Source organism: Crocodylus porosus, unplaced genomic scaffold, assembly GCF_001723895.1.
Source record: "Crocodylus porosus isolate Cpor-Errol unplaced genomic scaffold, CroPor_comp1, whole genome shotgun sequence".
In the NCBI taxonomy this organism is placed as follows: domain Eukaryota; kingdom Metazoa; phylum Chordata; order Crocodylia; family Crocodylidae; genus Crocodylus; species Crocodylus porosus.
Genome location: NW_017728886.1, coordinates 209066265 through 209091443, shown reverse-complemented (window position 1 = coordinate 209091443; position 25179 = coordinate 209066265). Strand labels below are relative to the sequence as shown.

Sequence of the window (25179 nt, the reverse complement as noted above, 5' to 3'; positions counted from 1 at the left end):
GAAATGCTGGCAATTGCTACAAGTATCTTTCATCTCTCATGTTTCATTTAATGATGGTCTTTCCTAATGTCCCACAGTATACTTGTTAGAGCTAAAGACCTCCAACGTTTCACCTGAAGACAAGGTCACTTGAGGACAATTCTCCCTCCTACAAAAATCTCATATAATATATAGGTTGCAACACCACGGTATACTTCTGGATACATTCAGTGGTAGCTCTATATATGCAAAACCCATAACTGTGTGTGAGCAACAAGAACTATGTATATATCTCATATAGCATAATTAGTTCACACCAAGTGTTTTCTTGTCAGTTCAACTCCAGCAGTGAGTTCTTTTCCCCATTAAAGTTAATGGTAATACTCCTACTGATTTGATTAGGATCAAATTTAGGATTTCACCCTAAATTCTTCTGCAGTTTTTCCATAGGTGTATCATATTGTTGATACCAATTTTTTGATGTAAATAACAGAAGACACATTTGAAAGATAAAGCATCTTTCATTAGAGGATACTGAATTACTTTGGAACCTGACAAAATTTCCATTAGATAGTTAAATAGAACTGTTTATGTTATGCAGATGAGTAAATACCAACACAAAGTAGTTAAAATCAAAGAGACAATGACAACAGGAAATAAATCGTGGCGACCTAGACTCCAGTATCCGTCCCCTGTTTTACCATTTCCCTTGCATCAAGCCCAAGTGCTTATATTTAGTGATATACCTAAATCATGGCAAAAGTGTGCTGTGCTCCTTTACTCTTGCTCTTTTTACCTCCCCACCACTGATTGGCTGATGGGCCTTAGCAGCCTTGCTGCTTGCTATTGATCAGCCAGGAGGCAAAAAGCACACTTTTAAACATACCATAGTTTTTGCCTTCTGGCCAATCAGCAGCAAACGATGGGCATGCCAGGGCCCCTCCACCAATTGGCGGCAGGAGGCAAAAACCATGGCATATTTCAAACTGTGGTTTTTGCCTCCCATCCAATCAGCAGCAACCTGGAAGGGCTGCTGGGACCCCTCTGCCAAACAGCAGTGGGGGGACATGCTGTGAAAAGTGCAAAATTAAAGGAGCAGCTGTGCTGTGCACTTCTACCACAATTTAGATAGGTCCCTACATATCTCATCAGTGAAAATGTTTTGAGGATATAGCGCTTTTTTATCATTATTGGTGTATGATATTATAGTGAAGTTTTCACAACTTTAATAGCTTTTAATGAATTTCATATTCCTCAAGTAGATGATCAGTTCATCCACCTCTGGCATTGAGCCACTTATGTGGAACTTGGCAGACATCTTAATGATTCCCAGAGCAGCTGATTAAAAAAGGTAGAAAGATTTTTTTTTTCCACAGACCTTTAAAAAAAAATTAAATTCAACCAAGCCAATATTAAACACAGTTTTATGGATGCAACATGGAGACTACTTTATCTGTGAAAGTGACAGAGGAATTTAGCTAAGCAAAATATAATCTTTATCTCTTTTGTCACATTTGAATTAGAAAAATAGATCTGAAGTTGAACTTCTACAAAGTTGGTGCTAGAATAGTATATACCAAGTTTAAACGGGACTCAGGGGAGTCTCTGGTCCACCCCATAGTCAATGATGAAATGTGGCTGGGTAGAGTTATCTCCAACCAGGGTGGGTCTACATGTGCCACTATGGTGCACTTGTTACTGCGCCATCATTTAGTACTTCCTTATTATTAGGTACATCACCATAGTGACACGCTATAGTGAGGGAGTGTATTGCTATGGCGGCATAGCTGTGGCGTCATGGGTTTTGCCCGCAGACACTACATTGCAGCAGCGCATTGCTATGGCAACATAGTGTCACATGTAGATGTGCCCCCAGCATATTTTTTCTAGTAAGAGAAGCATCCAAATTGACAGGACCCCAAAAAAGCTGATTTCATGGGATTTCTTGTACCATACATTCAGGACCTCTGCCTTCACCTCTCCCAGTACTGGTTATAAGCTACCATCTCTGCAATGATCTGCTTATATACAGCCTGTTTCCAAAGGCTTTTCCTGTCAGAACTTTGGATGTCTTTCTAACCAGCGATTCCCAGAAGATCCATGATGTCTGTTTGCCCCCAGTTGCTGAAGTACTTCATGGAAATAGATATTTTTCAGGTGCAAACTGTGTGGTAGGTGAGTGAATGCTTGAGAGTGTACCATATTTGAGCTGTCAAGTACCTGAAATGGTGATCCAGAAAATAGCTGCTGTGGCATGCCTTTATGCCTAGTTTTAAGAAAGCAAGGTCAATACTGGGCAGACCCTGCAACTCACTTCCAGAGCTGTGGAACTGGGAGTAAGTCACAAGGAGGCCAATTCTGGGTGGTGGACAGTGAGAAACAGAGCACTGTGGGATGCTAGCAGACCAACCAGCATTGTATCAAATGCTGTTAGTAGGCAACTGTTGATCCTTTTGGATCATGGTGTATGTATGAGAGGTCACCACAACCTTTAACACATACACCTAGGCAGGAGTATGGAGAAGTGGAGGTTGCCCAGACTTTCCATTCCCCTTTAGACCACTCAGACATTATCCAAAGGCCAGATGTTTGGTGCCTCAGTGGCTGCAGTAATATGCATGTCCAGGAATCAAACCCACATCTCAGGCAAGGTTTCGACCACTAAACCTCAACAGCAGGATATCAAGGAGGCTATAAACAAAACGTGAAGCACTTCTCAGTGAAGACTTTGAAAGTTTCCCCTGTTTTATCTAGGGGCATTTTTAATACAGTTTGGGCTGATTGGTGGTGTTTCAGCACACTTCATAATCTGTCCCTTTGATTTTTACAACATTTTAAAGGTACTTAGAAAACGCCAAACTTTGTCTGCTCATGCATTATGTCTATGCTGTCCAAATGCAGAAACTGTGAATATGATAGGTTGTAATTTTCAGAAGTAGAGCTGATCAAGAAAATTTCTTAGGAATGATTTTTCCAACAGAAAGTTTACCATCCACAGTGCCAACATTTTCCATGAGACAGTTTTAGTATAATTTTGTTTTAAATTTCCATCAGATAACTGTCCCTTGTTACTGTAGCTTCTCTGCTCTTGGCAGTGTGCTGGGGTTTCCAGTTTTGCTAGTGAACTGCTGTAAAAGTAGGCCCTCAGGCTCACTGGCAACTAATAGTTAAGGAATTTGCCCAGGAAGCATGAAACCTGGATTCTAGGCTTTACCCAAAAGGATTTTAACCTACACCTCCCAATTCTCTTACTACCAGGCTATGGGTATGACGGCATCCTCCATTCTTTTTATTGAAGCTGGGCCACATGTTGAGAAGAAATTCAAAAAGTCATGGGGCCAGATGAGAGCACACAAGTAGGAGCCCAAATCTGTAGGGTGGACAACACCATAGAAGGAAGGAACAGAATCATGTGCTCCAATGCTGTTTATGAATTGTATCCAAAGGCTATTTAATACAAAGATGCATTACAAAGCCATTTGAAGGCTCCCTGGGCAATGCCTCCTCACTGGACTGCAGATTTGTGCTCTTTTTTGCTTCTTTTCTTCTGGTATCATGACCTAGGCTTAAACTTTACTTCCAGGCCTGGACTATATAAGGTTTAGTGATGCAATTAGGGTTGCTTTTAGGCCTTTGCACGGACTGACAATGAGGGGATTGGAGAGAGAAGCATAACACTACTGGTATACATCTACGTAAAACCAGATTTTTACTGATTCTTTAATAAGTACATTTTCAAAGTATCTGTAGTTGGCTGGTCTCTCATCTCCTCTATTATTTTTTTTAAGCTAGAAACTAGATCTGGCAAAAGATAAACTGCTGGGCAGAAATACCAGTCTGGATTTTTTTTAACCTTGCACAGGTACACCTGTGTGTAGTGCTAGTTGGAGGCAAAATATGTTCCTTTTACTTTTAGTGCTTTCCATGTTTTTCTCAATGAGTTTGAATGGCTGGTTTTACGTCTTTGCAACAGGGAATAAAAAAAAGAACCTGGATAGGTATTTGTGTGTTTCTGCTTGCACTGGACAGCAAATTCCCTTTTTTCTTCTTTCAGATTCTGTTGCTGCCATGCTCTGACCAGTAACCAAGTGTGAAAGACTGTTTCAGTCCAGGGAAATACTACTGCTATTTAGTTCCCAACAATTAGGGGTTTCAGTGTTGCAGTTTCTCTGCTGAGACTCTGGCCTGACAGAAGCAATGGAGAGTTTATCCTTTTAGTGGAAATACCGTTTCCAAAGCTGTTTTGAACTTTGCAGTCTGTAAGATGCATTTATTTATATCTCTAAAAGGGGAATAAAAGGCTTGGTTAAAGAACTGTTTGTTTAGAGAAGGCTGCAGAAGTACCTCGTAATGAATAAAAAATGTTGTTCATTTTATTATTTTTGTATTTGTGTTACTGTAGCAGTTGGGATTCTTAGTCATGGAGAGGACTCCATTCTGCTAAGTGCTCTATACACACAGGATGTGTCTACACATTTGAAGTACTATTAATTGTACTACTACAATTAATTTGAAGTAATAAACTCTGGTGCTTTTTACCCCAAAATGTATTGCTTCTGGGTGCACCATTTGAATGGGTGCCTGAGACCACAGTATGTTGAGCCAGGTCAGAGCAGCTCTGACTGGCAGGAGGCACCAGGGGTCACAGGGAAGAAAGATAGTCCTGACCCTAGACACCTTGTAATCTATTAGGTATAAGATAACAGGTAGATACAGAGAAATAGGGGAGAATAAGGAAACAAAGAAATTGTATTGGTCAACATGATAGTAGCAGTCTTAATACATCAGCATTGTAGTTTTTGTTGTTTTCTGTAGATGTTGTGGTAAGGAGAGGTAGCTTAACTTCTTCCAAGCACAAGGTCAAAATGGGACAAAGCATGAGGGTGCTTCTTTCAGGGTGATAAAAGCTGGTTGCATCTAAAGTAGACTAGCTTTAGATCTGACAAGCAACCTCTCAATAGTGACTAAGGGCATGTATACACATGTGCAGAGGCTGCTCCAATGCACTGGAATTCCAGCGTTAATTGACAATTGCCACACTCCAGCAGTCTCCTGCATCTCAAGTATCAGAATCCCCAAAATTTAGCTCAAGCATCCCCACTGGCATTTTCAAATATGGGGACACTGATATAGGACATGTAGTGGCACTTTAATTAGAGCAGCTCTTGAAGCCACTCTAATTAAAACACTGCTCCTCCCCCCACCCCCCGGAACATATGTAAAAGTGCCCTAAGAAATTATAGGCAAGGAGAGTTGTGACGGATATTGAGATTGAAAACAAGTATCTTATGTTTAAGGAGAAAGGAAGCAGAGGTTCAAGAGAAGGGTAATAGGGTAAAAATTATTTCAGGCCATGCAACTCTCTCCTCCTTCTTCCTTGTCACAAGCTCCAGAGTTTCTCATCAGTTGCTTATTTTCTATGTCTGTATAATCAAACCATGCTCTCAGACTAAAACACATTTCATAATAGACTCATACTTCCTAAATAGGAAGAAATTTAGTGCATCAGCTATGATCAGTATAATCACCTGAAAATGCAGTATGTTCACCATGTTTCAAACAGTTCTGTCATTTTTTAAAAAAAGGCTAATCTTTGGCCTTTGTATAACATTCAAATGCTGTTTTCATATGATATATGTAATAATGCCAAGATTGTTCACTTTTTCTTCAGTATATCATTTCATATCTCAAGTTTTATTTACAAATTGATGGACCAACCAAAATAACTAGGACATCTGTTTGTTTATTCAAATGTTCAGATTGTAGCATTTTTAATAACATGTTCAGCTTTTCATATAAGTTTATATAAAATCTCAGTTTTGTAATGCATGTAAAAAGTATCTTTAATTCTATAATAATACATATGAAATATAAAGGGGAAAATTTGGTTTTAAATCACTATGTCTCCTATAGGCTTTAATACATACATTCATAATTGCTACACTTAAAGTCATGCACTTCCCCACTAGAAATCATATAAAATTAGGGTTGGAAGGGACTTCAAGAGATCATCTAGTCCAACCCCCTGCTCCAAGCATCACCAGTTAGATCATCCCAGCCAAATCTTTGTCTAGCCGAGTCTTGAAAACCTCAATGGATAGAGATTCTATCCCTTCTCTGAGTAAAACATTGGGACAGGTTAGAAATTATGAAAATATTAATTAAAGGCTATGTAGTTATAACAAGGGTTAAATACAAAAACTTTCATTAGCATGTAGTTATGCATGTACAAAGTTTAGAATGAAATAAATTGGTCTGGTTCCCTGATTGATTAAATCAGTGTAAATCAGGAGTAAACCTGCTTCAGGGTAAAACTGGCATAAGTGAGAGAATGAGCCAATGAAAGAATACTTTCCCAAAAATATTTTACCACTGGGCTGAGGTAGAGCATAAACATTTCTGGCCAAACGGCAAATTTTGAAATATAAACAGATTTTTTTTAAAAAGGGGGAGGGGGAGGAGGAGGGAGAGAGAGAGATTTACAATAGAATCTTAAGAATTGGAGTTGCTGCCAGAAATCAACTGTAATAAATCTAAGTCCCTGTGTTACTGTAAACATCGTTTCAAAATTAAGTTTTCATGCAGCTCCTCAAAATGACTTTTTACATGTATGCTATATACAGAATTATAGCTTTCCTTTGAAGAAACTGATATCACTTGCAAACAGAAATTAATTAAGGGAAAGATGTTGTTAGTTTTTATTATTCATATTACCATAGCACACAGAAGCTCTAAGCATGCATCAGGTCCCATCTTACAAGGCGCTGTACAAACACAGAACAGATAGACTGTCCCTGCCCCAAAGCACTTACAATCTAAGAATAAGGCACAAGACAACAGATGGATGCTGACAGACGGGGGTGTACAAGTAAACAGCTAGACAATATTGGTCAACATGATAGGTGATAGACATAGCACATAGCACATTGGCAGCATAAGTGTTTTTGTATACGTCATAGCAAAGGAGACTAGAAATGGAGGTTTTGAAAGAAAAATGGGGTAGCTTTGTGGATGCTATACATCTCCCAAGTACACAGGGTAACATGGGGAAAAAGTGTGGAAGTGCTTATATGAAATTGACAAGTAGGCAATAGATGTGGACCTCATGGGCCAATCAGAGGCAAAAATTGACCTGGACATTTCAACCAAGAGATAAGATTATGAAGGGCTTTGAAAGGAAAGACAAGCTTAGGCTTGGCACAGGCGAGAAAAACAAAATAGAGAAGATATTCCATGAGAGGCATTGATCAAAGCAAGAGAATAGGAAAATGTTTGAAAAAACATTCTGACTGGGTATCATTGTGGTAGGATTGCATGTGTCAAGGCCAAAGAAAAGCTGCTGTAGTTGAGACACAAGATGCTGAGAATCTAGTCAATAATTTTATGTAGTTGGATAGAAAAGGCCATATCTTAGATATGTTACATGGAAAGATTCTGCAAGAATCTTTTATGGGTGTGAGGACTTAAAATTGAGGCAAAATTGTTGATTATACTCAAGTAATGGATGAGAATGTCAGACAAGATGGTAATATTGTCCATAATGATAGAAAAAAGGGAGTAAAGTAGATCTTATGGGGGCAAAATTAAGACCACTGTTTTAGTTATGCTGAGCTTCAGCTAATAACTGGTTATCCATGAGCTAATTTTAGTAACACAGGCCAAAAATTTAGTTTGAAAAGCAGAGATGTCTGAAGTAGAGGTATACCTGTGAGTCATTTGCTATGAAATGGTAGCTGGATTTTTGTTTGTGGATAAAGTGTATAGGGAGAAGAAAATCAAGGACCATATACTGCATGCCGCAGCTACCACACAAAGCTGAAAGACAAACCATGGTGACTAGGCAATGAGTGTTGTCTCTAACACTATCCAAAAAATTTCCTGGCTTGCCTGTGAACTGATGTGTTGCCCTCCCAGCAGATGTCAAGGTGACTGAAGTCCCCCATGAGAACCAGGGCCTGTGATTGGGAAACTTGCACTGGCTGTTTAAAGAAAGCCTCATCCAGCTCATCCTCCTGGTCTGGTGGTGTATAGCAGACACCCAACATGATGTCATCCTTGGTGCTCTCCCCTCTGACCCTAACCCAGAAGCTTTCAACAGGCCTAACTCTGGTTTCATATTGGAGCTCTGAGCAATCATAAAGCTCTTTTACATAAAGCACAACTCCTCCTGGTTAGAGGGCTGGGGACCATGACTTATGAGGAGAGGCTGAGGGAACTAGGTTTATTTAGTCTGGAGAAGGGAAGACTGAGTGGGATTTAATAGCAGCCTTCAGCTACTGAAGGGTGGTTGCAAAGTGGAGAGAGCTAAACTGTTGTCAGTGGTAGTAGATGACAGAACAAGGAAAAATGGTTTCAAGTTGCAGTAAGGGAAGTTTAGGTTTGATATTATGAAAAACTTTCTCACTAGGAGCATAGCAAAGCACTGGAACAGGTTACCCAGGGAAGTTGTAAACTTTCCGTCATAAGAGATTTTTAAGACCGAATTAGACAAAGACTTGCCTGGGATGATCTAATTGGGGATGGTCCTGCTTTGAGCAGAGGGTTGGACTAGATGACCTCCTGAGGTCTCCAGCCCCAATTTTCTATGATTCTATGTATTTTGCTGAATCAAAAGCTTTTATTCCCATTGCCAACAATAGGGAGTCTTTGGCAATCCCTTTCAGTCAAGGATGACTGTCTTCCATTATTGTCTTACCTGTGGGTCTGTAGATGGCTGATGAGGCTGATCCAGTATCAACAAATTTGTTTTAATTCTCACATTTGTTTCTGAGTGGGGTGGGTGGCTCCAGATTGTTGACTGAGTCAGCAACACACTGTTTCTGCTACTCATGCTTTCCTATCTCCTGTTGTTGTCATAACGTTTCAAAGTGCTGAGATTTTTGCAGTAGACTCTTCTTCCATTTGAGGGGATCCTGGCTTATAGTTTCCTATGAGTTGATTTCAATGTTGCATCATTTTCAAGTTGGCCTTGAGGATGTCCTTAGAGTGCTTTCTCTACCCTCCTTTTGATAATACACCTTGACTGAGCTGGAAGAATACAACTTGCTTTGGGAGTCTGGAGCCAGATATCCAGATGATGCAGCTGGTCCAGCAAAGTTGATGATAGATGATCATTGCCTCAATGGTGTTTGCTTGTGAGAGGACACTAATGTTCGTGTGTCTATCTTCCCACTGGATTTGAAGGATCTTCTGCAAGCAGCATTGATGGTACTTCTCCAATGACTTGAGGTCTCTCCTGTCTCCTCTTGACTTGACATTGTCCATGTCTCAGAACCATACAGTAAGGTAGGGATCACAACTAACTGATAAACCATGAGCTTGGTTTTGGATCTGATGTGATCTTCAAACACCCATTTCCTCAGGGTCTGACAGCTGCACTTGCACATTTGAGGCATTGTTGGATTTCTTTGTTGATGTCAGCCTTCTGTGATAGATGGCTTCTGAGGTATGGAAAATAATCAACATTCTCCAGAGTCTCACTATAAATCTAAATTACCAGAGCTGGGGACTACTCATTAAGAACTTATTGTTGGAAGACCTTAGTCTTCTGAATGTTAAGTGTCAGTCCCATTTTCTTGTATGTGTCAATAAGGACATTGACAATTTCCTGAAGGTCTACTTCCAAATGAGAACACACTACAGCATCAATAGTGTACTGGAACTCAATGATTGATGTCAGGATGGTTTTAGTTTTAGCCCAGAGTTGCCTGAAATTAAACAGCTTACCATCCATTCAGTACTGTAGTCCCACTCCAACTGTAAACTTGTTGGTGGTTGGATGTAGATTGCAGTAAGGAATAGTAAGAAGCATGAATGACATAAGCCCCCCGAGGCTGGGGAGGCACAGTGACCACCCGCAGATGGTGGCGGAAGGGGCATGGTGGCAGCGAGCAGGGAGCTTCTGCAGGCAACTGCAGCAATGTCAGTGGTGGTCGATCACAAGGCATGCACTGCCAATCTCAGGGGGTGCATGTGCACCCACGTGCACCCCATACACATTGCCAATGTTGAGAAGAGTTTTGGAGTGATGACACAGCTTTGCTTAAGTCCTGTCTTAACCTCCAAGGGATCTGTGATAGATTCATAGCTTGTATATTATCACTGAGCAGTTACAGAATGGTGACAAATTGTGGTGGCCATCCATACTTCAGAAGGATGCTCCACTGCACTTGGTTGACAGAGTCAAAGGCTTCTGTGATGTCAAAGAAGGCCATGTAGAGAGGTTTATGTTGTTTCTGGCACTTTTTCTGCAGCTGGAGAACTGAAAAGGTAGTGTCAGTTGTGCTTCTTGATGCCCTAAACCCACACTGAGATTCTGGGAGGTCTTCAGCAAGTGGAACAAGATGGTTCTTGCAATGTTCTTTTCTGTGGTGGACAGCAAAGCAATCCTTCTGTAATTTCTACAGTAAGACTTGTCTCCTTTCTTGAAGATGATCACAATCTTGGTGTCCCTGCAGTCATCTGGGATTTCTTCATCATTCCAAATCTTTAAGATGAGGGCATGGAGCTGTGATGTGAGCTCTGCTCCTCCCTGCTTGAAGATTTTGCCAGGGATTCCTTCAGCTCCAGACGCCTTGTTGTTCTTCAGCTGCTTGATGGGTTTCTTCACATTATCAAATTTATTGTCATGAACTAGGATGTGCTAAATATTGTCTCTTGCTTAGTGCAAGTCAGTATCTATATTCAAGATCACAAGCGAAAAAACAAAAATCCTCTTTAAAAATAACCCACAATATGTTCAAAAGTTTGCATTTTGCTCCTTTTGAAAACTTCAAATGAATTTACGAGAAGGTATATAATGATGATTAATTTGGATGTGTACAAAAAAGGAACCTTTTTTTCTCTTAGGTCTGGTAACAACATTTTTTATTTGTGCATGTCAGTCTCAAATTGCCCAGTCAAATGCCAACATCAAAAATCTGAACGGGATTTTGTTTCTAGCCTTTCTCCTACAGTTAAGGTGAAGAAAAGCAAAAAATATATACTGGCAACCTGTGTGTATCGACACTAGAGTCAAAAGATGTGAGTATAGTTTGTCTATGTACACTCACCTAGCTTTAGACTTGTAGCTAAGGTACTGATAAGCTGCAGCAGGATGTTGCTCAGGATAGGCTTGCTGCCTGAGCATTTATCAGGATCCTGTTCTTGGCCTAGGCTACCACAGCTACACTGCAATTTGTACTTAAACTACTAAAAGGTGGCTCAAGTATTTTTACACAGGGTTCAGGTGCATCTTTGGCTGCATGATAGCCTTAACCTAAAAAAAGAATCACACTTGAATAGTTTTACACTACAATATATACATATGCTTATCATGTGCTCTTCTTTACATAGGCAGGGGCAGGCAATTATTTTGGGCAGAGGGCCACATACTGAGTTTTGGCAAGCCATTGAGGGCCACATGACAGGTAGCCAGGGGCAGATAAATATTAATTTTCAAAATTTTTTAGGGGCTCCATGGGCTGGATAGAATGGCCTGGTGGGCTGCATCCAGCCCACAGGCTGCATTTTGCCCACCCCAGTGTAAACCATGCCTGATAGGGCTTTGTGAAGCTAGGGTAGCTGATTTGATTTGAAGGAGATTCAGCTCAATTCAGGGACCAAATCTCCAAATCCAAATCAAATCAGGAGACCAAATAAAAGCTCCAAATCAATTTGAAGCATCCAAATCAATTCAGAAAAGCTTTGGAAAAGATTCAGGCAATTTGGAGATATGGCCATAGACTAAACAGGAAGCTGACAGCTGCCTCCAGCTTGTCTGTTGGGGTTGGGAGAGGGGTGAGGGAAGGGGTGTGGGAGAGGGAGGGATTGGGACTGGGTCTGGGACAAGCTGCACAGCCGGGGTGGGGGGGGTGTTACTCGGGGTGAAGGGTGTGGGATGCAGGCATAGCAGTGCTGGGAGTGGGGGTTCTGTCCTGCTACCACTTGCCCAGCTGGGGCAGGGAGGTGGGATATAGATGCAGCTTGCTCTGGGCCAGAGGGGGGAAGCGTAAGCATGGCATAGGCCCCACTCCCAGCACTGCCACTCCCACATCCTACACTTTCCATACCAGCTGGCAAGTGGCAACAGGACAGAGCCCCTGCTCCCTGGGACAAGCTGCCCAGCCAGGGTGGGGGGTGTATTACTCAGGGTGAAGGGTATGGGATGCAGGCATGGCAGCGCTGGGAGTGGGATCTATACCCTGCTGGCACTCGGAATGAGCCACACCTGCATCATGCCCCCCTGCAAGCAGCAGCAGGGCAAAGCCACCATGGCTCCCCCCGGTGGGGCAGAGGCAGGTCCAGCTGGAGGAACTGCAAGAGAAGGCCCCATGGCTGTCCTGCTGGCACTTAAAAAAAAAAAAAGCCCCACCCTCACTGTCTCTGGTAGTGACAATTGGGGGCCTCTGAGGGCTCGTGGCAGAGTCCCCCTGCACAGTGTGGGGCAGAGGGGATGACGACTTCCCCCAGCTTGGCTTCTGCGTGGCAGCTGCTCCACGGCACAGGTGCAGCATGGCTCAGCAGGGCACCATGTGCTATCTGGGAGCTGAAGCAGCTCTATGTGTCAGCCAGAGTCTAGCAGCGCTCAGCCACAGCAGCCCCAGCTTTCAGGCAGCGTGCAGCACCCTGCCTAGCCACGCTGCACTTGGACCATAGGACAGCTGCCGTGTAGATGCCAAGTGTGGGGGGGCAATCCACGCTGCCCCCTCCTATTCTCCGCTGCCTCTGCCATGAGCCCTCAGAGGCCCCCGATCGTTGCTGCTAGAGCCGGTAAGTGCAGGGCTTTTTTCTTTTTTCTTTTTAAAGCCCTGCTGCAGCAACAGCAACTGGGGCCTCTGGCCACTCATGGCAGAGCCCCTCCCATGCAGCATGGAGCAGTGGGGATCCTTCCTCCTGTCTGGCACCCACACAGCAGCTGTTGCATCATGCAGGTGCAGTGCTGCTCAGCAGGGTGCTGTGTGCTGTCTGAAAACTGGGGCAGCTCCATGTGCCAACCGGAGTCTGGCAGCGCTTAGCCCCAGTGGCCCCAGCTCCCAGACAGCACGTGGCACCCTGCTGAGCCACGCTGCACCTGTGCCATGGGGCAGCTGCCGCGTGGGTGCCAGGCAGGGGGGCGATCCTCGCTGCCCCCCACTGCCCTGCACTGTACAGGGGGCTCTGCCACAAGTGCCCAGAGGCCCCAATCACCACTCCTGCAGCCAGCGAGTTCCAGGCTTTTTTTTGTTTTAAATGTGCCGGGACTAGGCTGGGGCCAGGCAGGGGATGGGGCCAGGCAGAGCAGCCATGGGGGCTTCTCCCATGGCTCCACCTACACAGGGAGAGGCAGGCACAACTGGAGGAGCCACCTGGCTGTGCCTGCCTCTCTCCAGCCAATCCAAGTCACTGAATATTTTTGAATCAGCTCTGAATCTTCCCTAGCTGATTCAGCTGAATTGATTCAGGACAGTGATCCAAATCTCCAGATCAAATCACTGTCCTCCAAATCAGCCGAATCCGAATCAGATACTTCCCTATTTGCAAAGGCCTAATGCCTGACTTATTTAACTTTAAATCTAACAACTTAAATCCCTAATACAAAAAGAAACATGTTTTATAAGTTTACCTTCAGGTTCTGAAAAGTTTGGTCTGGGATCCAGAGCTGCTTATTATCCTCATATTTTAAATCCTCATATTTATAACACAGAAATTATTGCTATTGTTTTGAAGTATTTATAAAATGGAGGAAAAGTATGTATTCAAAGAAAGTCAAGACATGACTCTTTCTGAATCGTCTTCCCTACTTAGTTATTTATGCCTGTATGAAGTGGGTGCATAAAGTAACAATTATGGTTTGATGACATTTTGTATATATTTTATATAGACATACACTAGACACATGGCAATGGAGAACCAAGCTCAGGGCTTTCTGTGTTAACATGAAAATGGTTTCATTGCTCACGCTAAGCTTAAGTTCCTACATTCAGGGAGGTTAGGGGGATGGTAGAGCATGTTTAAAATGGCCACCCAACCTAAGGTAAGTTGGGATGGTGTGGAGTCTAGCAGGAAGGGCAAGGGGATGGGGGAACAAGCAGGCTCAGAGAGGATTGGGGATCAATGAGGGACTGGGGGGGGACAAGTGGGGTGTGCAGAAAGATGGAGGGAAGGTGGGGCCTGCAGGAATGATCAGGAGGGATGGGGGTGCAAGCAGCATCTGTGGGAGGATGGAGGGTAGGTGGGATTAGCAGGGCAGATCAGGGAGATTGGGGGGCAGGCAGCATCCACTGGAATGACTGGGGGCCAGGCAGGTTCTGTGGGGCGCTCCTGGGGTTCAAGGGTTTGGCAGGGGCTTGCAGGGTCCATGAGGAGGCTTGCGGGGACACTCATCCCTCCTCCCACTGATACTTACTCCTTGATGAATGTTGATAAATCCATTACCTGGAGCAGCTTGTGAGAGGTGGGGTTTGGTGGGCTGTTCAGGAAGAGCAGGGTTGGCTTGTCTGTACGGGAGCCTGAGCAGGGCCAAGGGGTCTAAAAATAAACTGGTGGCCAGGGGGCAGATAGGAAAAACTCTGCCCTGGGATTCACAGGCTGGTGACTGGGCTTTCCTAGTCCTGGGGCTATGTTGGTAACTGTACAGAAGTTTAATAAACTAGTCTAAATCTAGTTTGATTAAATCTGAGCATACATCAATTCAGGTCTATCTTAGACCAGGTTTTGCCATTTTTAGACCAGTTTGTGTGAGGAGAACTTCTGTACAGTTACAGGTTTAGATTGATTTCTGTTCACTAAAACCCGGTCTAAATGGAATGTCTGCACATGGGCAAACTAAGTTAGATCAGGTGACTACTATTAACCCAATCCAACCTCCCCCTAATCTCCCTGAATGTCTGCACTTAGCCCAAAAGTAGCCCAAAAGTGTTTACATTGTTTCTTATTACATTATTTTTTATGCAAAAAACCCCCCTATATTACCAGTAACTTTGCCTGGCATTTCTCCATTCTGAGACTTACTTTTTCATTACTTATAACTTGACCAAACTTTAACTGTTTGGACTGGAATTTTCATGCTGGAAGTATGCCCCAGACTGATCATTTCAGGAATATTTCAACCAAAATGGTTTGGTTATTTCCAAGAATGAGGCTAAGGAAAAATATGTTGTTTTGTCCGTGTTAAAAAAAAAAAAATCTGGCAACCTTTACTTTGGAAAGCTCCATGAGCTGGAGCAGAAACTTAAAATTTGCCTCTTGCCATCCTTGTGAAAATCTGCTAAAATTTGGCAAAGATATGAGCCTTTGAAATGCTGAAGTTTGCACAGGCTCAGTAGAGCTTACTGTGATTTTAACAGCTAAATCTCTGAAGATTCTGGCCTTGCTGAATAAGCTTGAACTTCCCTCAGCTTGTAGTGCTAACCAGACTGTGCATGTGCCTTTTCCACAGAGTGACTGAGCAAGCTCATTCCAGCCAAGAACAACAAGAGCAAAGGGTTGTTGGGTTTTTTTTGTAAATGGAGAAGTGAGACTGAGAGCAAACTGTGAGTGAAAACTAGGGGTGAAACTGGGGCTGGCTGTTCAAGGAGATTCTTGTTAGAAAGCAGTGAAAGGGGCTACGATGAGAGGGAAAGAGAGACATCTGAAAAGGTCTCCAGGTGTGGGAAGATAATTAAAACACATTGAGCAAAGAGAATGAGATGTGGAACCAGGAAAGGGTGTTACAGGGGTGGCAGATACTGGAACATAGTCTGGGGAAAAGAAGGGAGATGTGTCTGGGGAAAAGAAGGGAGAAGAAAACTGGAATAAAAAGCATGAGGAGTAGAGACTTCACCTGAGTAGTTGGGGAGCACCTGAATGGAACAAGTAGCCACAGGATGAAGATGAAAGGCCAAAGAGTCTTTACCCACTACTGCAGCATTTCCCAACTGGTGTGCCGTCCGACGTGTCCAGGTGTGCTGGGGAATCTTTGTGGGGAGTGGCTACAGTCTCTCTGCTGGTCTTTACAGAGGATGGTAACTTTCCTTTGCTATCATTTTACTCCATTAGCTTAAAGAGCAGTGAATCTGCAAGTTTCTAAGGCAGATCTAAGCTTTGACTATGATGATGACCTGTTTGGGTTTTAGGGTATTGCTGTTTTATAGTCTGTTTTTTTACAGCTCTTAGAAATGGTACCAAATAAACTCTGTTGATAATACTTGCTTGAGTTTTCAATGTCAGGTACTGAAAATGTTAGGCATTACAGACTGTAATGGAATTACTTATTTTGTCCAGCTTTGTTTTTATATATTATGCAGCAGTTTTTAAATACATGCATTATTTCCACAGGACTTCTTCCTGATTCACTGCCAATAATGAATCTCTTCTTGGCATGAATCAAGGTTGTGTGGTGAAAGTGGCTCTTGTCTTTTGGACCTCTGGCTATAGACTATCAGGCTGCAAGAAATAAGGGGCTGGTCTCATGGTTAAGACATTTGAAAGCCAATCTGGAATAATGTCCCAACTGATCATTTAAAACAGTGATTCTCAGTCAGGGTGCCACAGCACCTGAGATCCTTTTAAGGATGCCTTGGGGCATATTAGCATTGTTATGCTACATGATTCACAAAATAAATCTGGAGTTTTCAAATAGGAATAATCCACAGTGTCAGAAATGTCCTGATCTATTGTGTTCTTTCCGAGTTATTTGCAACAGATTAATTGCTTTGTTATTTTGGCATAGTTAAAAATGGGGGAAAGTTAAGAGGTGGATTTTTCTGGGGAATGCATTGAATCTAATGAGGAGTGCCTTGAGTCTGAAAAGGTTGAACACCGCTGATTTAAATAGTGAAATTTGAACAAATCCATAGAAGGCTTGCTAGAGGCATGAGAAAATCACAAGGGTTACATTGAGGCTTGGGACACACATTACACATAAACCGGTTTAAGTGATCAGAAACTGGTTTAAACCTGTAATAGAACAGAGGTTCAGCGCACATAAACCAGGTTGAAAATGGCTGAAACCAGTTTGAGATATCTACCTAGTTGAATGTAGTATCAGACTTAATTGATCCGAGTCAAACCAGCTTATGTAATGTCTGTCCCAACCCCCCTACTGGTTTAAGTTAAATCAGACACCCCCTGCATCCTGGCATGCTCTCTGGGCTGGGCAGGGCTCTCTGCTCCACAGCAGGGCTGGCCCCACCCCCATGCTTGCTGTCTGCAGCTCAGGCAGAGATTTGCAGGCTGCTTCCCCCTCACCACTCCCTGCTAAGCAGGAATTCTCCCCTCCCGTCTGCCTTGCTGAGAGGTATCTGTGTATTAGTTAACAGACCACATGTTGGCTATGGTCCATGCTCTGACAAAGGCAGAATCAACAGGTAGCTGGTAATTAGGGCTGTGTGAAATTTTGATGGGTGTTTTGTTTCAAGCTCAAATCAGCAAAATCAAAATGAAACAAAAGGCTTCAAAACAAAATGAGGGCACTCAAAATGTTTTGAAAGTTTTGAAACGTTTCGAGTTTTGAACCACCCCAGTGGCAGGAGGCGGTGGAGAGCCAGGGATGTGCTTTGAGCAGCTCCACCAGCCCCACAGAGCTCAGCCCGGCAGTGAGAGGGCTAGTGGCAGAGCCACTCTGAGCACAGCCTTGGCCAGTGGCTCTCCCCTGCCTCCCACCACCAGGCACAGCTCTGAGGGGCTGCGGAGCCTCCCACCACTGGCCTGTGCTTGCCAGGGCTGCACTCCAAGTGGCTCCGCCACTGGCTCTCCCACCACCTCCTGCTGCCAGGCTGAGATCCTTGGGTCTGGTGGAGCCACTTGGAGTGCATCCCTGGCTCCAAGCACAGCAGTGGTGAGCACAGCTTGGTGGCTGGAGGCTTTGCAGCCTCACGGAGCTGAGCCTGGTGGCAGGAGGCAAGCGAGAGCCATTGGCTAGGGCTGTGCTTGGAGTGGCTCTGCCACTGGCTCTGCTGCCACCTTCTGCCTCTGGGCTGAGTGTCATGGAGCTGGCAGAGCTGCTTGGAGCACAGCCCTGGATCTCCCCTGCCTCCCACCTCCCACCACCAGACTCAGCTCTGTGGGGCTGGCAGAGCTGCTTGGGCTGTAGCTCGGTGGCGGGAGGTGGGGGGGAGCCAGGGCTGTGCTCTGAATGGCTCTACTAGCCCCATGGAGCTCAGCCCAGTGGCAAGAGGTAGCAGGAGAGTCAGTGGTGGAGCCTTTCCAAGTGCAGCCCTGGCCAGTGGCTCCCACCACCAGGCTCAGCTCCGTGGGGCTGCGGAGCCTCCTGCTGCTGGGCTGTGCTCACCAGGGCTGAACTCTGAGCGGCTCTGCCACTGGTTCTCCTGCCGCCTCCCACCACCAGGCTGAGCTCCATGGTGCTGGCAGAGCCGCTCAGTGTGCACCGGGAGGTGGGGAGAGCCAGGGTTGCACTCTGAGTGGCTCTGTCAGCCCCACAGAGCTCAGCCTGCCCTTCCAGTGCTGCAGGATTCCTCCTGGGGGTGTGGGCCCCCAGATCTGTGCCTGGGATGACAGCAGGCTGTCACTGCTGCCTGGGGCCAGTGGCAGCAGCAGTCTTCCTGGCGCTGGGCATGGGCTACATCCAGTGCTGGTCAAGGGGGCGGCGGCAGCCTCCTGTTACCTTTCACACAGATCTGGGGGCCTGCACCCCCAGGAGGAGTCCAGCAGAGCCCCACAGCCCTCCTGGGGGTGCAAGCTCCCAGATCTGCACTACAGGTGACAGGCGGCTACTGGAAAGTGACATAAGTTTTGCTTTTAGCAGTTTGAGGTGCAGTGTCACAAAAACCCCTGTACCCAACTCCTTGAAGCTTGGCAAACTTCATGCCCTCGGAAGGGGCTACCATCCCTGCAATTTTCACCTGAATCAGGCAAGAAATAACAAAGTTATAGGCATTTTCCCCAATATAGCCTATGGGTGAAACGTTGAAACAGTGAAACAGTTTCAATGAAACAAAATGGGACAGTTCTTTGAAACAAAATGAAACAACAAAATGAAACGCTGTCCCTTCGAAATGGCGAAACAGAAGTTGAAATAAAATGGTGCTGTTTCGCACAGCCCTACTGGTAATGTCCCTCTGTTGTTTTCTTAATGTGGTGATAAACACTGCTATCAATTCCCTGCTGGGCTAATCAGAGCATCCTGACCAGCCATGCCCCCCCGCTCAGTTCTGTGGAAGGGAAGGGAAGGGAGTGTTGTTTTAGCACCACCCAGCCTCTAGCCTGAGCCACTGCAGGCATATGCCTGCATTTCTAGAAAGAAAAGGGAATGTCTATCCATCTCCAAATCAGTTCAAGCTTTGCAGTTTAGACTAACCTGCAAAGATTGAATCAATACAGACTCAGGCATTTTGAATGTCTTCCCCTAGCCTCAGTGTCAGACTCAACAGTGATAGGGATTATTTAACCTGAGGAGATAAAAAGAAAGATTCATTTACAGTTACAAACGAAGTCTGATTGCTCATTTGATTTCCTTAATGCAACAGCATGGGGGCATAGGATGAAAAGGAAATAAGTACTTCTTACCTAGGTGTTCATAGCATATGGTACATGATTCTATTAGGAATGGAACAGAGCTCTGAGCAGCCAGTTACATCCCTTTTCCACAGACTTTCATGGATAATGTGAATGAGGAAGAAGGATGAACTAGGGAATGATGTAGATAACGCTATTTCTCTCTATCTGACTAGTTATATTGCACATAAAAAGCAAGAATGCATTTTCAAGCTGATGGATAAATTGCTGAGTTCTAAAGTTTCCTTATCACTTGGATGGACCTGTTGAATTATAAGAAGAGAAAAAAAATATCTCAGGAAGAAAGGAGTTGGAAAGATTTTGATTAATTCCTCCTGTAATTAGTTCTTGCAAGACTTATTGAGCATTATGGGAAGGATTCTCAGCTAGCTTAATTCCATTACAGTCCATGTACCTAATAACTATTTATGCCAGATGAGAATCTCATCCTATACATACAAGGACCAGTAAGTGCTCTCAATTACTTTTGGTAAAAAAAAACTCCCATGAAAACTTTTACAGTAGAAAAAAAAAGGGTGGTCCCTAAATAAAATGCCTTTTCATGGCATTTTTCTCTGTATTAAAAAAACAAATACTTTTTAGCTGCAAGAAATTTTGATTTTCAACAAAAAGTTGACATTTTCCATGTACAAGATCATTGAAATACATTTTTCCACTGAATGATTTTTTTTCTAACTACTCCTTAAACCTAATTTTGCTATAAAACGCTCTCTGTGAGCCAGATAAACTATCCTCCATTTAGAGTGCAAGTGGGTTTAGTTTGTTTATTCCTACCTACCTATTAAGTCCTGTTCAGAAACGAGTACTGGACTTGTTGTACAGGTTTTGTTTCTCTGTTTTCCATTTCTGTTTTAAAGCATGAATTTAGTGATTGTTGAAAGGTGGAAGGTCAGCATCAGAGAAAAGTGAAATCCCTTATCTAGGTACACAAACAGTCTGGTTGGCAGCAGTACAAGCCTCCTCAAATGCATTGCTATTCCTCCATGCAGTTGTGGAGGGAGAACTTCTCACTTCGGTAAATGAGAAAGCTGAGCGGTTTCTATATCAGCTAAGAAATGGCCTGTACTAATCAGTTTCCTTCAACTAAGCCTCCAAGTAGTCATCAGACAGAAACAACATCTGGTCATTATCACCCCAGGATGTATTTAAGCTGGTGATTCAAAGGTAAAAGTTTGCATATTCCCATACTAAGCCTCTCATCTATTCAGTTCCACAGGGAATACTTTTTAATATAGAGTATGTTCAACCTGGGAAATTTAGAGCTACTAGAGATCATCAAGGCATATTATCTGGTTGTTTTTTTTAAAGGAGTAGGTAATTTTATGAGCGTATACAGAACTTATGAGTTTGACATGCTATGCCAGTATTATAAAAAAGTCAAAACTTACGCTTCAGAATAAAGTCAGTCTTACCTTTGTCTGACTTTTTTATTTTTATGGTGTGCATTATTTCCAAATTGTTATGAGGGTCAAGTGTTTTTCATGGTGCAAATGAAAATGTGCATGATCAAACTACTTTTTTTATGCTTGTTCTACCATCTAAGTCTGAAGTATTGGCTCTAGCACCCCACAAGACACCAATAAGGCATACCAAATTTCTGTTCCGGTATCGCAGTTCTTTCTGGAACTTCCTAGCTCTCCTTTATGTCATGTATTCTGTTTTTGCTTCTCTGTTATGGATAATAAGAAATTCATGCTTTGTCACTACAGCAACACGAGACTCTTTCCAACAAGCTAAGAGATGTAATTTGTTCTTCATTTTCTTTCTTCCTTTTCCTCCATTTATTTCCTGCTTTCCCATTTCTTCCCCTCATATCCATCTAGAAATTAACTGTATATCCCTAGGGATGAATACACTGTATTTTGAAAAACACCCCATCAGTTGGTATATAATAGAGAAGATTCATTACTGGATAGTGGTTAAGAGACACATTAAAAAAGTCTGGTGAAATAGTTGGAAGGAATAAGTATCCTCTCTAAGTTTACTTGATAGGGCACCTAACATTATAGTTTCTAGATCTAAATATTGTAGGGGTCTGCAACTGCTTAATCAAAAAAGAAAAGGAGATTGGAAAAGGAGACCCTTACTAGCCTCCCACTGTCCATAATTTCTTGCAGTCTCTCTTTTTTAATACAATAAGACACTTCAGACACCACATTTCTGGGGATTACCTTTCTGGGGGTTGAAGCCTTTGGCCTCATTCGTCTCATCACAGTCAAAGTGTTCATAAGCCCCTAGAAACACACTGCCTGTCATGTCTTGTTGTTTAAATATTGTGATAGAGCCTGTGAATAACTCCAAACTGTTTTGACATGTCCATAATAGCTTTTGTTCTACATCTGTACCAATATATTGCCTTTTCTAAAAACACATCATTGCTTGCTTTTATTTTGCTATTATATTAATACTTTGATCACAAGTGCTAGGGCCAGGAATAACTTATCCACCAGAAAATCAAATCAACCTTTAAATCAGTAGCTTTACATTTTCTGGCAATGCTGTTTTAGGAAGTGAAAAGTCCCTCTCCATGACAAGCAATATTATTAGGCCTTTATCGGACGCTTTTTTTTCCTTCCCCCTTGGTGAAAGTTGCTCAGGAGTATTCTCTTGAATCACTGGTACCCTGCAGAGTGACATTTTCATGTGGGGCTTTTTCAGTTGTTCTTTGTGCAGTGAAGGTTGTGTTAACACCAGATGCCAATCACACACCACCAGTGGATTTGCAAGATTATAGGACAGGAAAAAAGATGAAGGTTAAGCACAGGGCACAATAGAGATTACTTATGGTAATGAATTGTATAATTTTTCTAGACAGATCTGGATTAATGTTTATCCCAGGCAAGAGATTACTATATGTCTGATTCTAGTTGTAAACAGACATTATTAAACAGAAGGTTTGTGCTCATGAAATGCTGCTATGGGTGTTAAAGCACTTATGATTTATTACGTGCAAAGAGAAAAATTAACCTGTTCATCTGCTATATGACTAAATACACTGGGGTTTTTTGCATAAATTGAAAAGGCATCTGCTGTTTTAACAAACAAATAGCTACTTAAATGGGACAAATTTTCCCCATCTTTATACCCATGCAACCCATAGACTTCAGTATGATTGTATGGATGTAATTATGAAAAGAATAGCCTTATAGTTTTATAAGGATGGAATAGCTTGTAAGCGGAGTTATCCACTGGCAAAATATAAGATTAGGTGTTTTGTTTTTCTTTTGAATAATAATAATAAAAAAGTTTACATTCACAGAACATAATGAATAATGACCCATCATGGATGTTCCAAATACTCTTGTTTTATTAACTCTAAAAGTTAATATTTGGGTGACTTAGTACTTTCAGTTCTTTTTAAAATATATTTTTAAAATTTACTTTTGATTTTTAACATAATGTTTCAAGTCCATTTTCCTTCTCCGTTTGATAGCATTCCTTCTGGTCAGCATGATTGCAACATATGTGTCGCTATCACATTTTTTATTATATGTTGCAGTAGCAGTTAAATAATCACAACTTGTTCAATGATTTCTTTGGGGGGCCAAGGGGAGTGAAGGAGAGGGAACCTCTTAATATAAAAGAAGGACATTAAGCATATTCTAAAACATGGCTGCTTTCATGTAACAACCACAATTACCTGAAACTGAAGAACTAGTTGCTTTTCAGATTAAAAAATCTCAGTTCTCATAGTCTGTGTGCGTTAAGATAAATGTGTTTTGTTTCATGCTTTTTAAATTGTCCAGTCCCTTTATAATCTGCGGATGGTACTGTTAGCATAGTTTTCACACCCCTCTTAACTCATCTTTATAATTATAGATTGTGCTAAATGTGTTTTTAATGTTTTACAAAATGAGACCTACTTATATTTGTGGATAACTTGACTTGCCTAATTAGGCTTTTCCAGTAAGTCAGGTTACTCAGGTATAAAGCAGAACCAGTCTATAAATCTGTGTTGAGGATTTTGGTTACAAAGGCTGATGGATACTATACAAACTGTATCGATTAGATTATGGTATTAAGATCTGAATTGCCTTGTACATGATAATGCAGATCCTATCAGTACCAGCAAAAACTCTGAAAAATAAGAATAAAAAGTTTTGTCTTACACAAACTGCAGTCTAAACCACCTATTTTCCTCATATAATTTTATTGGATACTGACCAACCTAACTTTGATTTTTGCAATATTTTATAAAGGCTGAAAAATGTGAATTACATATTAAAAGTTGGGGGAAACTAATTAAACAAGTAGCGCTTTTTGGAGAAGGTCTTTATCCTGGTTATTACAAGTCATTTTAATGCAGCCTATCATTTCTAAGTCATATGCACTCTGATATATACCTCAAATCTTTGCTACAGATCAGATCAGTTTAGAGAAGCCCGAAGTGGGTGTATTACACTACTTAAAAGTTTGTGCAGCGAAGCATTATATTTTGGGAGACTATAAAATATATATTGCACTCTATTCCCTTTGCTATATAGCACAGACATCTATAAGTCATTAAGGTGACCTCCATCTTCTAAGCAGAAGTAAAGATAGAAATGAAGACACATTTCTGTTATCAGTCTACTGTGGGTCGTAAGTTGAAGTAGCGTTATATTTTCCTTTGAAATACTCATAGCCTTGACATGGTGTTTAACAGTGTTAAGCTTATTGCTGCTGAGCTAAACATGTCTGAAGCAAACGATGACCCTCACGTCTTTGTGATAGCAAAATGTCTCCCTGATGTGATCCCACAGACTTGGAGCATTAAGTTAATTTTCCCCTGGATTTCTGAGCTGCGTCCTTTTTACCCCGCGGAAGCCTTGTGAAGAATACAGCTTTTGACCGAATGACAGAGCATGGAGGGTGAAATTAGATGCATTAAATTAGAATATGACAAAAAGCCTATCTAAATATTTGTCACAATGTTACTTATGCAGTTTAGTGCCCATCTCAGGAAGTGAAAGCAGGCCACTGCTGGGATTTAAAAGCCTTCCCCCCCTTTTCCCCCCCCCACACAAAAAAATGGTAAATGATTCTTTGCCATCTTTGAGAGGATAATTGAGCGGATAGTGGAGGCTGTCATAGTTCTAGGTTTGGGAATCCCTCGGTCTAATCTCAGATTAGTTCTTTTTTTTAGTTTCATTCTACATAGAAAAGTTTGTAATGATGCATTCTGTATCCAGAACCATTTTTGTGCCACTGGAACAAATACAGCTGTCATTGGCTGATAGAAGTTCTATTATACATTTATTAAACCATATAAGGAAAAAACCACCTCCAAATAATCATATTATCCAGTGCTTATATTCAGGTAATGAAATGTATTTTCCAGTTTGTAGTACAGCATTTTTTAGAGAAAAATAACAATAAAATAATATTTTACATGGAGGTAAACATGTTCAACTAGTATTAAATATAGGAAAAAATCAAATCATGTAACTTATTTGTGTGCATTCATCTTTAATAATAACTTCAAGCCACTTTTTAAGGGATGAGAATAATTGATTTATTTCATTTGTATGCATTTATCAAAAGAAGCAGCTTTAATTAAAGACAAAGAGTTGCATAACATTAACTGTTGCCTTAATCTTTCTTTTGGATTTTCCATTATACTGGTTAATGGGAAAATAAGGGACTATCATAGGGTTAATCCAGCTACATATAAATCCATGCTGTGTATGATAGTAGTAAAGCTTGTGATCCCTTGATCTTTGATTAGATCCAAGCTAGTAAATATAT

At 42.2% G+C, this 25179-nt stretch overlaps 1 protein-coding gene across 2 annotated transcripts in view; it reads left to right on the top strand.

Moving 5' to 3' along the window:
• The window catches only part of LOC109319078 (25-hydroxycholesterol 7-alpha-hydroxylase), a 177581-nt gene that overhangs the window by 131444 nt on the left and 20958 nt on the right, over positions 1-25179 (top strand). The gene's annotated exons all lie outside the window — the stretch shown is intronic.